Raw genomic sequence first — 17531 nt, 5'->3', positions numbered from 1 at the left:
TTTTCCACTCATCTGCTCTGACCGAGCAACCTCGTATCTTCACTCCTTCCTACCTTCTACCGTTGCAAGTCAATTAATTATTTTATCTCCCTAGGTGGCTTTCCTTGCTGTTTGCTCCACGTTTCTGTCACAACTTTGATTTGGTCACAAGAGGGATTAACAAAGCCTCTATCATCTATGCCAATTTTTCCTGTCTGGACCCAGAATTTCTTAATAAAAAAAAAATTGGAATATTTAAGTGAGAAGATAGTTAACTCTTTATTTTTCACTGTCTCTCATGAGGAATTTCAATTTGCATTGCTAGGTAGTATAATTTAACCAAAGGCAACCTCAACTATATACTTCTTTTGTTATTAAACTATAAGCAACCATACATCAGTTCATCTAAGTAGTGACTACTCAATTTCTGATGCCTGTGGAGACCACTCTTTGGGTGTGCCATTTCTGGAGCTAATCAGGTTGTGCTCTATTGTGGTCTGGGGTAGGCCAATGGGTGTTTTGATTCTGAGGCCTCCTGGTAGTGGCTCCTGTGCAGTCAGAGCTCAGTCACCACCTTTGTGTATTTTAGAGGCACCTAGTAAGAGCTACAAAGTGTTCCGAGGTTGGCAGCTGCCTGCGCTGGGGCCAGAAGCATGTGGGAGATGCCACGCTGTGACATGAGGCTAGCTGCCACCTGTGCCAAGCTGGGGTCACTCAGCAAATGACCCAGTTCACAATGAGGCCAGCCACCACCTGCTGGCAGCTGTCGTCCTTGGAGAGTTTTTAAGAAAACTTGCAGTGTGGATTGAGGCTGCCCACTAGACAAAGTCACTGAAAAAGCCAAGAGTGGTGTTGGTGTTTAGAGTAATGGAATCTCATGAAGTCACCTGGGTATGGTGAGCGGTGTTCACCAGGTTAATGCAGATTCCGGTTTGGTACCCTCTACCCCTGCATGCTGTGTTGGGGGAGGGCTCAACATAGGACAATGATGGTCCTTGCCCTGAAACCAGTGTCTCCCGTTATGTCTTTAGTACATTTTGAGCTGCTGTCCCTTTGCTGGAGCTTAGGGTGAGTGCATGTGACCTATTGAATCTGTACAGGCCTTTTAAGAGGACCCCTGAGTTTACAGCAGCCATTCATCTCACTCAAAGGGAATCCCTGCTGAGTTGGATGGAGCAGGGTCTCAGGGAGTCACCACGGTGGGACTTGCGATGTTTAACTCATTAATACAGATTCAGATTTGGCACCTGCTTGTACCTGCAGGCTGCGTGTGGGGAGAGCTCAACCCAGGGACAATAGTGGACCTTGCCCTGAAGCCACAGAATTCATTTTCTCCCTGTATATCTCTGGCATCTTTTCAGCTGCTGTTCCTTCACTGGAGCTCAGGGTGAGTGCCTGTGAGGGAGTGAGTCTGGGCAGGGGCCATTTAAGAAGATGTCTGGATTTTCAGCATCCCTCTGTCTCAATGGGTTGGAATAAAATCATGTTGATCTTCACAGCCAGCTATTGTAGAGAATTCTATTCTCGGCACTGGATCTCTGGGCCAAGGAGCCCAGTTTGGGTCTGGAATCCCTCACTCCTCTGCAGCCAAGATAGTTCTCCTAATTCTCAACTGCCACAAGTGGGTATGAGACCAGCCCATTTTGCATCTCTGCTCCTCCTACCAGTCTCCACATGGTTTCTTCTTTATGTCTTTAGTTATAGGAGTTCCATTCAGCTAGACTTAAGTGGTTTTTCAGGCTGATTGTTCTTTAATTTAGTTGTAATTTTGATGTGATCATGGGTGAAGTGAGCACAGCGTATAACTACTCTGCCATTTTGACTGGAACTTGGTAAAATTCATAAGGAGTTTTTATCCTTGTAAATAATTATTAAACAACTCACATCTCTGGTTATGTTGCAATAAACTCCGTAGTAAAGGGATAAATTTGGAAGATGAAAAGAGGAAAAATGGAGAAAAAGTAACTATATCGACTTAGCAGTTCATGAAGAAAGCCTTTAATTAAACTTGTAACAATATCTACAGTTTTTGTTGGTTTACCTCAGGTATTTAAAATAAAAAATATTTTATGTTATTAATAAATTTTAAAAGCTTTTGTGCTTCTAAACCTAGACAATTTAAAACAGTGCATTTTGCTCTCTCTCCTACCACCATTTTGAGGTCCTGAAAGTAATACTTTAAAGATATTTTATATAAATAATGCTTTCTTTTTACTATAATAATACATACCTGTTATGAACATTGGATAAAATACAGAAAACATAAGCATCTTATTAAAAACATGTAAAAATGTAAAAATAAGAATTGCCTTAATAATGATAATGGTATTACATACAATGACAATGATAATGGCATTGCATATAATAACGATATATTATTTTAAATGTGGGGGAGTTTTCTTTTGACAAAATGCTATTAAAATATGCAAGACAAATTTTCCAAAAAGAGTGTCCTAAAATTATATATAATATATAACATATAATATATAATTTATAATATATGTATAATATATACTTTATAATAATTCTGTGTATTCCTCAATATTTTATAATTGTCATACAAAAATTTATGTATGCAAAAAGGTGATTAATGACAGAAGTAGCACTCACATCTGTGCTAGTTCAGATATTGGTTTCTAAAGATTAGAGAAAAAATAATCTATTTTAACCAAAATAATAAAGTTCAGACCTGACTTGCCTATCAGAGTGACTGACCTGAGGCAAGTTTACTTAACCTCTTTGAGCCCCATTGCTTAGCTGTAATATAATGGGTTTGAACTTAATAAATTCTTAGGCATTTTTCAGCTCTAAGAATCTATAACTAAAAATGATTAAAATAAGACCTTCCAGAAAGTAAATTTTTTTTATGTTTGGAACCACAATCAATAAACCAAACTACTAAAGTCTTAATGATAAGCTATAGTAAGAGTCCTCACCCAACCGAAAATAATATTCATATGTTTTTTTTTAAAGATTATTATTTCTGTGATATCCTTCTGAATTCTAACAATGCTTGCAGAAATAAAACAGTCATGCTTACACATATTAAGCTGTCAAGGGAAGCTTGATATATAGTTATGTTTGAAGTATTTGGGAAGTAGTTTTTTGGCAAACATTAGCTCATTCACAATGTGAAAGTTCTAGAAATAAAAGAAAACCAAAATATAGTCATTTACAGAAATATAAAGTTTCCATAAAACAGCAATACAACAACAATGCATCAGGAACCAAATACTTGAAAGACTGGTGAAAGTGTAAAGCCAAAAATTATTATAAAAATATTATCCTATAAAGAGACAGAAAATGTTACAGAGAGAAAAGGTAAAGGAAAATGTAATGGATTTAACCACTAGAAATTAAACCATACAAACATAAAATACCATTAATTAAAAAGTAAAAAAAAATTAAAAAGCAAAATACAAAATGGGGAAAAATATTTTCAGCATATATAATGAAGTACTACTCCTATTAGCATGTAGTGATTTCCTAAAATTATTTAAAAAAAAAAAAGACTCCACTAGAAAACATGGACGAAGTTATGGAAAGGTGATTAAAATTAGTCAATTAAGGGTTTTAAAAAAGTGTGCAAAATTCAAATTAAAACAGCAATAAAATATAATCCTTTGTTTATCAAATTAACAAAGATTTCTTAGAAATGTTAATATCCAGTGTTGGCAAGTTGGCAAGAGTTGAAATAAACAGGCAACTATGCATTATTGGTGAGAATTTAAATTTATATAACATCTCTAATGACATGTATTTAAACACGGAAATATTGTCTTTGACTTAGAAATTCCAATCTAGAATGAATAGGGAATAATTATAGATCTGTGTAAAGATTTAGCTGCAAACCATTACCAAAATAGTTGTATATAATATTTAAAAATTGGAAACAACCTGAGTACATATGAATACAAGTGAATGTTATACAGCCATCAACATGAAGCTGTAGAATATTTAATAAAGTGTAAAGGTCCGTGATGTATGTTTAAATGAAAAAAATCAAATTCCTGAAGAGTATAAAATAAAATATGATATTTTATAAATAATGAATATACCCATATATAAAAGTGTATATATATGCATAATATTATCAGTGGTTATCACTGGATAGTAACATAAGAGTTGTAATAGTTTTTGTTTATTTCTATTTTCTAAATTTTCTATAATTGTATACTACTTGGATTAAAAAGTTATTTTAAAAGTAGACAAAGATTAAAACATGCATACTTATATATTGCCCATTTTATTAAATTAGAAATTTAATATGTTTAATGAAATTATAACAAAATAAAATCAGCATCATGTTGCTTATGTTCCATTGTCAACTTGGATTAGGATTTTTTGTTTCCCTTGCCCAAGGAGATATATCTGAAAAGAAATTACTGTTAACAATATCAGAGAGTTTACTGCTTATCTTTTCTTCTAAAAGTTTTATGGTTTCGGGTCTTGCATTTAAGTCTTTAATTCATTTTGGGTTTATTCTTCTATGTGGAGTACGAAGGTGGTCCAGTTTCTTTTTATTTTTTGTATGAATCAGTCCAATTTTCCCAGCAATTTTCCCAATTTTCGCATTTATTGAAGAGGCTATCTTTACGTCATTGTATATTCTTGCCTCCTTTGTCATATATTAAGTGAGCGTACAGATGTGGATTTATTTCTGGGCTCTCTATCCTGTTCCATTGATCAATATATTTGTTTTTATGCCATTACCATCCTGTTTTAATGACTGTAGCCTTGTAATAAAGTTTGATATCAGTTAGTATGATACCTCTAACTTTGTTCTTTCTCAAGATGTCTGTCACTATTTGGGGTCTTTTATGGTTCCATATAAATTTTAAGATTATTTGTTCTAGTTCTCTGAAAAATGCCATTGGTGTTTTGATGGGAATAAAATTGAATCTATAGATTGCTTTGGGTCGTATATCCATTTTAATGATGTTGATTCTTCCTACTCATGAGCACGGTATATGCTTCCATTTATTTGTATCTTCTTCAATTTCTTTTTTCAATGACATAACTTTCTGAGAATAGGTCTTTTACCTCCTTGGTTAATTTGATTCTCAGGCATTTTATTGTTTTGAATGCAATTGTAAATGGGATTATTTTCTTAATTTCTCTTTATGAACATTCATCATTGGTATATAAAAATGACACTGACTTCTGAATATTAATTTTGTGTCCTGCTACTTAGTGATTCATTGATCAGTTCTAATAGGTTTTTGTGTGTGTGTGTGTGTGTGTGTGTGTGTGTGTCTGTGTGGTGTGGAAAACTTTATGGTTCTTTATATAAAGTATCATGTCTTCAGCAAATAAAGAGAGTTTTACTTCTTCCTTTCCAATTCAGATGCCTTGTATTACTCTTTTCTTATTGCTGTGGCTAAGACTTCCAATACAATGTTGAAGAAGAATGGTGAAAGTGGGCATCCTTGTCTTGCTCCTGACCTTAAGGAAAACTCTTTTAGCCTTTTCCCATTAAATATGATGTCAGCTATAGTTTGTCATATATGACCATTATTATGTTGAGATATATTCCCTCTATATCTATTTTGCTGAGAGTTTTTATCATAACTGGATGCTGGATTTTCTCCAACACTTTTTCTGCACCTATTGACATGATCATATGATTTTTACTTTCGATTTGTTAATGTGGTGTATCACATTAATTGATATGCAGGTATTGTGCCAACCTTGCATCCCAGGAATAAATGTAGCTTGATCATGATGTATGATATTTTTAATGTATTGCTGACTTTGGTTTGCTAATATTTTGTTGAGGATTTTTACATCAATGTTTACAAGAGATATTGGTCTATAGTTTCTTTTTTTTTTCAAATGTCTTTATCTAGTTTTGGAATCAAAGTAATGGTGGCCTCATAAAAGGAATTATAGAGTCTTCCATCTTCTTGAATTTTTTTGGAATAGTTTCAGAAAAATAAGTGATAATTCTTCTTTGAATGTTCGGTAAAATTCAATTATGAACCATCTAGTCCAGGACTTTTTGGGGGGCTTAGGGAAGGAAGTTTTTGGTTATTAATTCGATTTCTTTGGTGGTAATCGGTTGGTTCAGATTTTCTGTTTCTTCTTGACTCGGTATTGGGAGATTGTATGTTTCTAGGAATGTGTCCATTTCTTCCAAATTGTTCAATTTGTTGGCATATAATTACTCATAGTATTTTCTTATGATCCTTTGTATTTCTGTAGAATCCGTAGTTATTTCTCCTCTTTTATTTATGATTTTATTTATTTGAATCCTCTCTCTTTTTTCCTTGATGAATCTAGTTAAAGGTCTGTATATTTGTTTATCCTTTCAAAGAACCAGCTCTTGGTTTCATTAATCTTTTGTATTGTTTTTCTAGACTCTATTTTTTATTTATTTCCACTCTGATCTTTATTACTTCCGTCTTTCTAGTCACTTTGGGCTTTGTCTGCTGTTCTTTGTCTAGTTCTTTTAAGTGTAGGGTTAGATTGTATATTTGAGCTTTTTTTGTTTATTGAGGTAGGTCTGTATTGCTATAAATTTCCCTCTTAGGTCTGCTTTTGCCATGTCCTATAGATTTTGAGTCACTATGTTTTCATTTTCATTTGTCTCTAGGTATCTTTCAATATTTTTTTTATGCCTATAGCACCTGGTGTTCCTAGGTGTTCTCCCATTCAAGTACTAACCAGGCCCAACCCCGCTTAGCTTCTGAGATCAAATGGGATGGAGTATGTGCAATCTTTTGATTTCTTACTTGATCTCATTGATCACCCATTCATTGTTTAGTAGCATGTTATTTATTCTTCATGTGTTTGTGTATTTGCCAGTTTTTTTCTTATAGTTGATTTTTAATTTCATACCATTGTGATTGGAGAAGACGGTGGATATGATTTCAATCTTCTTAAATTTATTGAGACTTCTTTTGTGTCCTTACATGTGGTCTATGCTTGAAAATGTTCGATGTGTACTTGAGAAGAATGTATATTTTGCTGCGTTGAGGTAAAATGCTCTGGAAATATCTATTAAGTCCATCTGTTCTAGTGTATTTTTTAGTCCCATTGTTTCGTTGTTGTCTTTTTGTCTGGAAGATCTGTCCATTGGTGTGAATGGGGTGTTAAAGTCTCCTACTATGAGTGTATTAGAGTTGATTTCTCCTTTTATTTCAGTCAATAATTGCTTTATGTATGTAGGTGCTCCTATGCTGGGTGTGTATATGTTTCCTACAGTTATGTCCTCTTGATTTATTGATCCCTTTATCATTATGTAATGTCTTTTTTTGTCTCTTATTATAGTCTTTGTGTTAAAGTATATTTTATCTGATATAAGTTTTACCTCCCTGGTTTTTTTCTCATTTCCATTTGTGTGAAATATCTTTTTCCATCCTTTTACTTTTAGTTTGCGAGTGTCACTTAATCTGAAATGGATCTCTTGTATATAGCATATGCATGGGGTTTGTTTTCTTATCCATTTGGCTACCCCATATCTTTTGATTGGAACATTTCATCCTTTTACATTTAAAGTGATTACTGATAGGTACATAGTTATTGCCATTTTATTATTCATTTTTTTCTTTTTCCTTTTTTATCCCTTCTTTTTTTATTGAAGTCCCTTTTGACATTTCTTGTAATACTGGCTTATTGGTAATGAATTCCTTAAGATTCTCCCTTTCTGGAAACCTCATTATCTTATCTTCCATTTTAATCGAAAGTCTTGTTGGGTAGAGTATTTGTGGTTGTAGATTCTTGTTTTCCATAACTTTGATTATTTTTTGCCAGTCATTTCTGGCCTGCAAAGTTTCCATGGAAAAATCATCAGACATTCTTGTAACTAACTAGCCACCTTTCTCTTCCTGCTTGTAAGATTCTCTCTTTGTCTTTGACCTGTGACATCTTAATTATGGTGTGTCTTGGTGTGTGTCTGTTTGAATGTCTCTTGTTTGGGACTCTGTGCTTCGTGAACTTGTGTCTAAATCTTTTCTTAGGTTAGTGAAGTTTTCTGTCATTATTTCTTCAAATAGATTCTCAATCTCTTGCTCTGTCTCTCCTCTTTCGAGTACTCCTATGATCTGGTTATTTTTACATGTCATGTTGTCCCAGAGGTCTCTTAAACTATCCTTTTTTTTTTTTTTAATTCTTATTTATTTTTGATGTTCTGATATGGTGTATTCTGCCACCTTGTCTTCCAGTTTGCTGATTCAGTTCTTCTGCTTCATCCAACCTGCTGTTGAATCCTTCTAGTGTATTCTTATTTCAATTATTGTAGTCTTCATTTCTGTCTGGTTCTTTTTTATGGTTTCTATGTCCTTTTTTATGCTTACTATCTCTCTGTTGCTTACTATCTCTCTGTTGAGGTTCTCATTATGATCATCCACTCTCCTGCTAAGTTCATTGAGCATCCTTATAACCAGTATTTTGAACTCTGTCTCTCATAGATTGCTTGTATCCATTTCATTTAGCTTATTTTCTGGAGTTTTCTCCTTTTGTTTAATTTGTGGCACGTTTCTTTGTTGTCTCATTTTATTAGCCTCTCTGTGTTCATTTCTTTGTGTTAGGAATATTTGTTTCAGCTCTCAGCCTTGGTCAGATGGCCTAATGTGGAAGGTGTCCTGTGTAGCCCAGTGGCACACTCTCCCTGATCCCCTGTGCTGGGCACTCTGGACATGATCTTTGCATGGATTTTGTCTGATCTTCTGTTGTTGCTAAGACTTTATTGGTGTTAGTACATCAGTGGATGGATTTAATGCTCAGCCTGACTAATTATGGAAAATGGCTACACCCACAGGATAAGAGTTGCTATGTGTGGGCTGACCCCGCTGTGAGTGGGATTTGCCCTAGCAGGTTTCTGTACTTGTTGCAATCGCCCTTTGTGTGGGACTAGTCAGGAGTTGTTCTGTTGTGGTCTGGTGCCAGCCTCCATATCCATTGGTTTTGTGGCCCCTTGGGTGGGGCTCCCTAGTAGGCCAAAGTCAGTTACTACCTTCGATTTCTTAGGGCTATATGGTGGGAGCTACAAAGTTATCCACAGATGGTTGTTGCCTATGCTGGATCTGTAGGTAAGTGGAAGAGACAACACTGTAGGCAGCAGTTCGGTTAGCAGAGGGACCAGTGTTCCTCAAGGCCTGACTCTACCTATCAGTTGCCTGTAAGTCTCTGAAACTGGAAGAGCCTCTGGGTGATATGTGTGTTGGGTGGTGCAGGGTCATGGGGAGTCTCCTGGGTCTATTGAGTAAATTCCCCCCTGCCACTGCAGTGTCACTTTACATACCAGCACTCTTTCTGGCTCCCTGTACAAGTTTTCAATTATAGCAAGATCAGCTGCTGCTCACCTTGGGCCTGCAAACATCCAAGCTCTGTTTAAGAATTACCGAAGCTTGTGGATGGGAGTTTGTGGCCCGCCACCAAATGCTTCTCCATGATGAACAGACTTTGCTTGGGCCTAATTTTTCCATATTCTTGACAACACTTGATGATGATGATGATGATGATGATGATGATGATGATGATTGTCATCCTAGAGTTTCTTAAGTTGTATTTCATTGCATTGTGGTTTAGACTTGGATTTCTATGGTGATTAATGATGTGGAACAATTTTTTCATGTGTTCATTGGCCATATGTATACCTTTGCTGATGTAATATCTATACAGATCTTTTTGTCTTCTTTTAATTGCGTTATTTGTATTTTGTCTTTTTATTATTGACTTGTAATAGTTCTTTATATATTTTAGATACAATTCCCTTTTCAGATATATGAATTTCAAAAACTTTTCCATTTTATGGGTTATCTTTTCAATTTTTAAGATTTGTGTAATTTATTATGTGGGAGTTAAATAAATAAATTTTTTATTTATTTTTTTATTTCTATTAAAGTACATTTGTCATACAATATTATACTAGTTTCTGGTGCACAACATATTGTTTTGATATTTCTACGTTCTACAATGTGAACATTACACTAAGTCTAGTAACCATCTGTCACTGTGAAAGTTATACTATTAGTGACTACATTTTCCTTTACCATTTTCATTCATTCTTTCACCATCACTCTGGCAACCATCAGTTTTTGCTTTTTTCTATTAGTCTGCCATAATTTTGTTTTGTTTGTTCATGTTTTTTGATGTTTTTAATTCCACATGTAAGTGAAATCATGTGATACTTGTGTTTTACTGACTTGTTTTACTTAGCAGTATTCTTTAGGTTATCCATGATGTCACAAATAGCAGGATTCCATACTCATCATTGCTGAGCATATAAGTTTCAGGTATACTGGTAAGTTTCAAATATACAATTTAACAGTAAGGCATATATATATTGCATTGTGTGTTCACCTCCCATAGTTAGACTTCCTTCTGTCACCATATATTTGAGCCCTTTTACGCCATTTAACACCCCCATCCCACCTCCATGGCGACACTCTGGTAATCCCGATATCATTGTCCAAGTCCATGCGACTCTTTGTTGTCCTGTTCTTTTGTTGTTTTTAGGTTTATATCCCACATATAAGTGATATCATGTGATTTTCAACTTTTTCTGACTGGCCTATATCGCTTAGCATGATCATCTCAAGGTCCATCCATGTTGTTGCAAATGGCAGTATTTCATCTCTTCTTATGGCTGAGTATTATTACATTGTGTGTGTGTGTGTGTGTGTATGTGTGTGTGTGTACCACAGCTTCTTTAGCCAATCATCTATTGTAGGACACTTCAGTTGCTTCCATGTCCTGGCCACTGTGAATAATACTGCTATGAACATCAGTGTGCAATATCTTTTTGGATGTGGGTTTTCAAGTCTTTGGGATAAATACCCAGTAGAGAGATTGTTGGATCATATGGTAGATCAATTCTTAGTTTGTTGAGGAATCTCTTTACTGTTTTCTATAGTTGCTGTACCAATTTACAGTCTCACCAGCAGTGTATGAGGGTTCCTTTTTCTCTGCATCCTCCTCAACACTTGTTATTACTTGTCCTGTTGATAACAGATATTCTAAAAGGTGTGAGATGGTATCTCATAGTGGCTTTGATTTGCATTTCCCTAATAGCTGGTGATGATTATCTTTTCATATGTTTGATGGCCATTTGTGTATCTTCTTGGGAGAAGTGTCTGGTCAGGTCCTCTGCCCATTTTTTAATTGGAATTTTTTTGTCATTATTGAGATGAATGAGTTCTTTGCATATTCTGGATATTAGGACCTTATTGGAGGCATTGCTTGTAAATATATTTTCTCATTTGGATGATTGTCTCTTTACATTGTTGACTGTTTCATTTGTTGTGCTTTTACTTCCCTTGCTTTTGAAGTCAAACTCATAAAGTCTTCTTTAAGTCCAAAGCCCTTGAGTTTAGTCCCTATGTTTTCTTCTATGCAATTTATTGTTTCAGGTCTTATATTCAGGTCCTTAATCCATTTTGAGTTAAGTTTGGTGTGAGACAACAGACAACAGTCTAACTTCATTTGTTTTGCAGGTGGCTCTCCAGTTTCCCAGCACCATTTATTGAAGAGGCTTTCCTTTCTCTACTGTATGTTTTTGGCTCTTTTGTTGAAAATTATTTGCCCATATAAAGATGACTTTACTTCTGGACTCTCGATTCTGTTCCACTGGTGCATTTGTCTGTTTTTCTGCCAATTCCACACTGTTTTGATTATTGTCCTTCATAGTAAAACTTGAAGTTGGGCAGAGTTATGCCTCCAGCCTTGTTCTATTTTCTCAGGATGGTTTTGGCAATTTGGGGTCTTTTGTGCTTCCATACAAATCTGATGATTTTTTGTTCTATTTCTTTAAAAAATGTCAATGGGATTTTGAAAAGGATTGCATTAAATTTATATAATGCTTTTGGTAATAAGGTCATTTTAACTATGTTGATAATTCCAATTCAAGAACATGGAATATCTTTCATTTTTTCTTTGTATCTTGTTCCATTTTTTTGAATAAGGTCTTATACTTTTCATTATATGGGATCTTCTTATGTTTCATTAGATTTATCCCTAGGTGTTTAATTCTTTTTGTTGCAATTGCAAAAGAAATTATGATTTTCACTTCTTTTTCTGACACATCATTATTAGAGTATAGGAAAGCTATAGATTTTTGAATATTAATTTTGTATCCAGAAACTTTACTGTACTTGCTTATTGTTTATAGTAGTGTTCTTGTGGAGTATTTAGGGTTTTCTATATAGAGAATCATGCCATTCGCAAATAGTGACATTCTGACTTCTTCATTTCCCATTTGGATGCCATTTATATCTTTTGTTGGGAGCCGAGCTAACTTGAGATAAGTGACACTAAACTATTTGAAGCACTCAGTATTTTCAAAGAAGGGAGCTTGATCGCAGAGCAGAGAGTTCTGAGTTGTGAGAGCTTCATTGTTTTGCAGGATAAGTAATTTGGCTGACCTTGGGTTTTGACTGCTGTTTTCTCATTGCGATGCTATAAGTAGTATGTTGTAAATAAACTCAGGGCTGCAGTATTCACTGTACGCCCTCCCGATTCCATCTCTTGTCTCTGTCTTTTCTTTAATCCTCACTCCTCTTCTCAGGTACTGTTCATCTCATCCAGCTGGCTCCAGCAATCTTTCTCTTGTCTGATTGCACTCGCTAGGATCTCCAATGTTATATTACATAACAGTGGTGATAGTGGACAGCCTAGTCTTATTATTGATCTTAGAGGGAAAGTTTTTAGTTTTCACCATTAAATATAATGTTGGCTGAGGGTTTGTCATACATGGCCTATATTATGTTAAGGTACTTTCTTTCTATACTGTTTTTGTTAAGTGTTTTGATCATAGTTGAATGCTATATAGTTTCAAAAGATTTTTCTGCAATGTTTGATATGGTCATATGATACTTATTCTTTAATTCTTTATGTGGTGTGTCACATTAATCGATTTGCATATGTTGAACTATCTCTGGGCCTCTGGGATGAAGCCCACTTGATCGTGATGTATAATCTTTTTAATATGTTGCTGTATTTAGTTCACTAGTATCTTACAAAGGATATTTGCATCTGTGTTCATGAGAGATATTGGTCTGTAGTTTTCTTTTTTTGTGTTATCTTTACCAGGTTTTGGTATCAATGTAATATTGGCCTCATAAAATGAGTTCGGAAGTATTGGCTCCTCTTTGATTTTTTTTGGAAGAGTTTGAGGAGAATAGGTTTTAAATCTTCTTTGAATGTTTGGTAGAATTCATTGGTGAAGCCATCTGGTCCTGAAGTTTTAATTTTTGGTAGGTTTTTGATTTATGTTTCAATTTCCATACTGGTGATCAGTCTATTTAGATTTTTCTTAATTCAGTCTAGGAAGGTTGTGTCTTTCTAAGGACATGCCAATTTTTTCCAGGTTATTAAATTTGGTGTTATATACTTTTTCATAGTATTCTTGTATGATCCTTTGCATTTCTGCGGTGTCTATTATAATTTTTCCACTTTCATCCAGAATTATATTTGTGTCTTTTCTCTTTTTTCTTTAGTGAGTCTAGCCAGGGGTTTGTCAGTTTTATTAACCTTCTCAGAGAACCAGCTCTTTGTTGCATTTATTTAATTTATTTATTTTTTTCAATTTCATTTAATTCTGCTCTAATTTTGATTATTTCTTTCCCTCTGTCGGTTGTAGGCTTTATTTGTTCTTCTTTTTCTATTTTTTTTTTAAGATGAAGCATTAGGTTGTTTATTCGGTTTCAATCTTGCTTTTACACATAAGCCTGTAATGATATGAACATTCCTCTTATGACCACTTTTGCTGGATCCCAAAAGTTTTGATATGTTATACTATCATTATCGTTTGTTTGTATGTATCTCTTGATGTCTCGTTTTATTTCTTCTTTGACCCAGTCATTCTTCAGTAGCATGTTGTTTAGTCTCCATGTATTTGTGGTTCTTCTTGATTCCTTTTTATAGTTCATCTTCAGCTTCAAAGCATATGATCAGAGAATATGTTTGGTAGGATTTTGACCCTCTTACATTTGTTGAGTCTATCTCTATATCCCTCTAGTATGTGGTCAATCCTTGAGAATGTTCCATGTGTAGTAGAGAAGAATGTATAAGCAGTCGTTTTGGGATGAAAGGCTCAAAAGTTGTTTTGGGATGAAAATGTCAATTATGTACAGTTGGTCTAATGTGTCATTTAAGGATGTTATTTTCTTATTGATTTTTTGTTTGGATGATCTGTCCATATTTGACAGTGGGGTATTTAGGTCCCATACTACAATAGTGTTTTGGTCTGTTTCTCCTTTTAGTTCTGTTAGTTATTGCTTTATATGTTTTGGGACTCCCTGATTGGGGCATAGATACTAATGTGTTATATCTTCTTGATGCATGATTCCCTTCATCACTATGAAGTGTCCCTCAGTATCATTCTTTATCTTTTTTATTTTGAAGTCTATTTTATTTGATATTAGTAGCAGTACTCCCACTTTTCTCTGAATGTCATTTGCTTGAAATATTATTTTCCACCCTTTCACTTTGAGTTTATATTTGTCTTTGTGACTCCTGGAGGTAACATATGGTTGGGTGTTGTTTTTTAGCTGATCTGCAACTCTGTGCCTTTTTATTGGTGAGTTAAGTCCATTTACATTTAGAGTGATTATTGAAATATGAGGTCTTCCTATAGCCACTTTATTTTTTACTTTCTGGTAGTTTTGTGTTTTCATTGCCTCCTTGTTCTTGTGTCTGATTTTTTATCTTTTGGTTGGGTTTTGCGGATTTTCCCTCTAGCTCTTCTTGTTTTATATTATATACTTCAGTTCTGAATCATTGATGTGTAGTTACCATACGAATATGTAGAGGATATTTGTGTATATATAGTAGTCTATTTTCTTCCACGCGTTTCTCATCTCCATTCTCCTTTGTAAATTTGGATCTTTGAATCATCTCTTTCTCTGTCATCATTGTCTCATTTTATCCGTAACTATGCTGACCGTTCATTACTATCTTGCTATAGCATATCTCTTCTTATCATTTAAGTTCATAATGCCCCATTCTTAATAAGGGTTGCACTCCTCTGCTTCTATTTGCCTGATAGTCACTTTACTCCTAATTATGTGTTTTGGGTTTTTTTGTTTTGTTTTGTTTTGTTTTGTTTTTTGTCATTTTGTTTTCGGTGAGCTGACCTCTTTCAGTATTTCCTGTATTGCAGGCCTCATACTGGAGAATTCCGTCAATCTTTGTTTGTCTGTAAAGGTTTTTATTTTTCCTTCATATCTAAAGGAGAGCTTTGCTGGATACATTATTATAGGCTGTTAGTTCTTTTTGATTAATACTTTGAATATTTGATTCAACTCCTTTCTGGCTTGTGAGGTTTTTGCTGAGATGTCAGAAGATAATCTAATGGGTTTTCCTTTATAGTTTACCATCTTCTTTTCCATGGCTGCCCTGAGAATTCTGTCTTTATCATTGATTTTCTATATTTTTAATACAATGTGTCTTGGAGATAGCCTTTTTGGGTTGAGATAATTGGTTGTTCTATTGACATCTTGTATTCTAATGTCCAGTTCATTCTTTATATTTGAGAAGTTCTCATTAACTTTTTGTCTGAGAATGAATTCTAGTCCCTGCTCTTTTTTCTCGCCTTTGATAAAGCCCATTATTTTTATGTTTCCTCTCCTTATGGTATCGGCTAGTTCTTGTATTTCTTTTTCATTATTTTTTATTCTTCAGTTTCTCTATTTTTTCCTTCTGGTTTATTCATATATTTCTGCCTTCGAAGTCACTGATCGTTTCCTCCATTTGGTCGACTCTATTTCTCAAGCTTGCTGTTTCATTTTTCAATTCTTTCAGTGTGTCATTCTTCTCCAGAAGTTCTTTTTGTTTCTTTCTGAAGGTTTCAATATCCTTGCTAAATACTCATTCTGCTAATCTAGTTTTTTTCTTCTTTTTTTTAATTCCTGGAATTGTTGATATGAATTATTTTGGATCACATTGAGTTATTTTCAGAAATACCATCCTGAATTCTCTGTTATTTAAATTGTATATTTCTACGTAAGTATTTTCTGGAGATTTTTCTCTTTCTTTCTAAGGTGCCTTCTCACCTTGGTTGCTCATGGTGTTTAATAGACTATTTCATTAATCCATTAAAGGAAGTGTATTCTGCTTTTTTTCCAGAGATTTATTGTAAAAAGGTCTCTCTTTTCCCTGTTGCTAAAATAGCGTTTTTCTTTTGATTTCCAGTAGGTAGCGTCTAAGCCTCATGGATCCTGCTGTGTATAAGTCTTAATAACGCCTTTTTTTTTTTCTTATAGATATTTAGGCACACTGGCTATCCTGTGTCTCTGTCCCTGTCAGTGTTAGTGACAGTTCCTGTAGCCTTTGCTCAGATTTCTCTGGTGCTCAGCAGTGTTCAGTTTTGGAGAATACGGAAAGAGTGGCCCTCCAAGTTGGGGGATGAGAGCTGCAGCTCAGCCTAGCATTTTGCAATCGCAGCCAGTAATAATCAACTGTCATTTCTCTGCTTTCTTCACTTCTTTGCAGTCCCCAATTCTCTGCTTTCTGCCCTGATCCCTGGGCACTGTTGCTGTGTGAAGTTCACATTTCTTCCAGGCAGAGCTGTTCATGGAACCTGCCACACTTTCTCCCTTTCTCCTCTTATTCCTGGGAGCTCCGGCTGCTAGAAGCAGCTGCTTTGTTTCTCCCAGTCTATCCCTCCACTCCCGGTTTTCTGACCTGTGGTAGTTCTTGTACTCACATCCCATGTTCAGTTGTGTGTTTGTGCAGGTTGGGTGTTTTTTGTTGACTTTTAGTTCTTCAGCTTATTGCTGGCTCATCGGGGGAGATCTGAGGACATCTCTCACTCCGCCATGTTTTTGATGTACAGGAGTCTAATTAAAAAAAAAATTAAAGCCCCTCAAACATGTTATCTCATAGAAATAACTTATTTAGGGTGCCTAGAATTATATTCATTTTCTTTTTCAGGCAATAACTCTGAAAGAAAAAGTAAATTTACAGGGATGTTGTAAGAAAACTGGTACAAAAATGCCTCATAGTTACATATACAATAGTCTGCTTATTCACAGTTTGACTTTCCACAGTTTCAGTTACCTATAGTCAAAAATATGAAATTAAAAATTCTAGAAATACACCTCACTCACTTTATTTTTTCCTCTTTTAAAAAATTTTTCCCCAGCTTTATTGAAATATAATAGACAATTAGTTCCTTATATTCACATTATACAATTCAATGAGTTTCTTTCAATTATAGTTGACATACAATAATATATTAGTTTCAGTTGTACAGCATAGAAATTAGAGATCTATGTAACTCGCAAAGTGATCATTTACTAAATCTAGTATCCCTCTTCCCCCTTACATATTTATTACAACAGAGTTGATTATTTTTTTATGTTAAACTTTATATCTCCATGCTTACTTTGTAACTATCTATTCGTACTTCTTAAACCCTTTGCCCCTTTTCACCATCCTCTCAACCCCCTCCTGTCTAGGAGTCTAAAAATATTCTCTATTTATGAGTTTGTCTGTATTTTCATTGTTGTTGTTGTTTATTGTGTTCTTTAGATTTAAATGTACATGAAACCGTGTGATATTTATCTTTCTCTATGTAACTTATTTCATTCCATGCATTACCTTCTAAG

This window comes from Pteropus medius, unplaced genomic scaffold, assembly GCF_902729225.1.
Source record: "Pteropus medius unplaced genomic scaffold, Ma_sr-lr_union100, whole genome shotgun sequence".
Classification (NCBI taxonomy): Eukaryota; Metazoa; Chordata; class Mammalia; order Chiroptera; family Pteropodidae; genus Pteropus; species Pteropus medius.
This window is presented reverse-complemented; position numbering follows the sequence as displayed.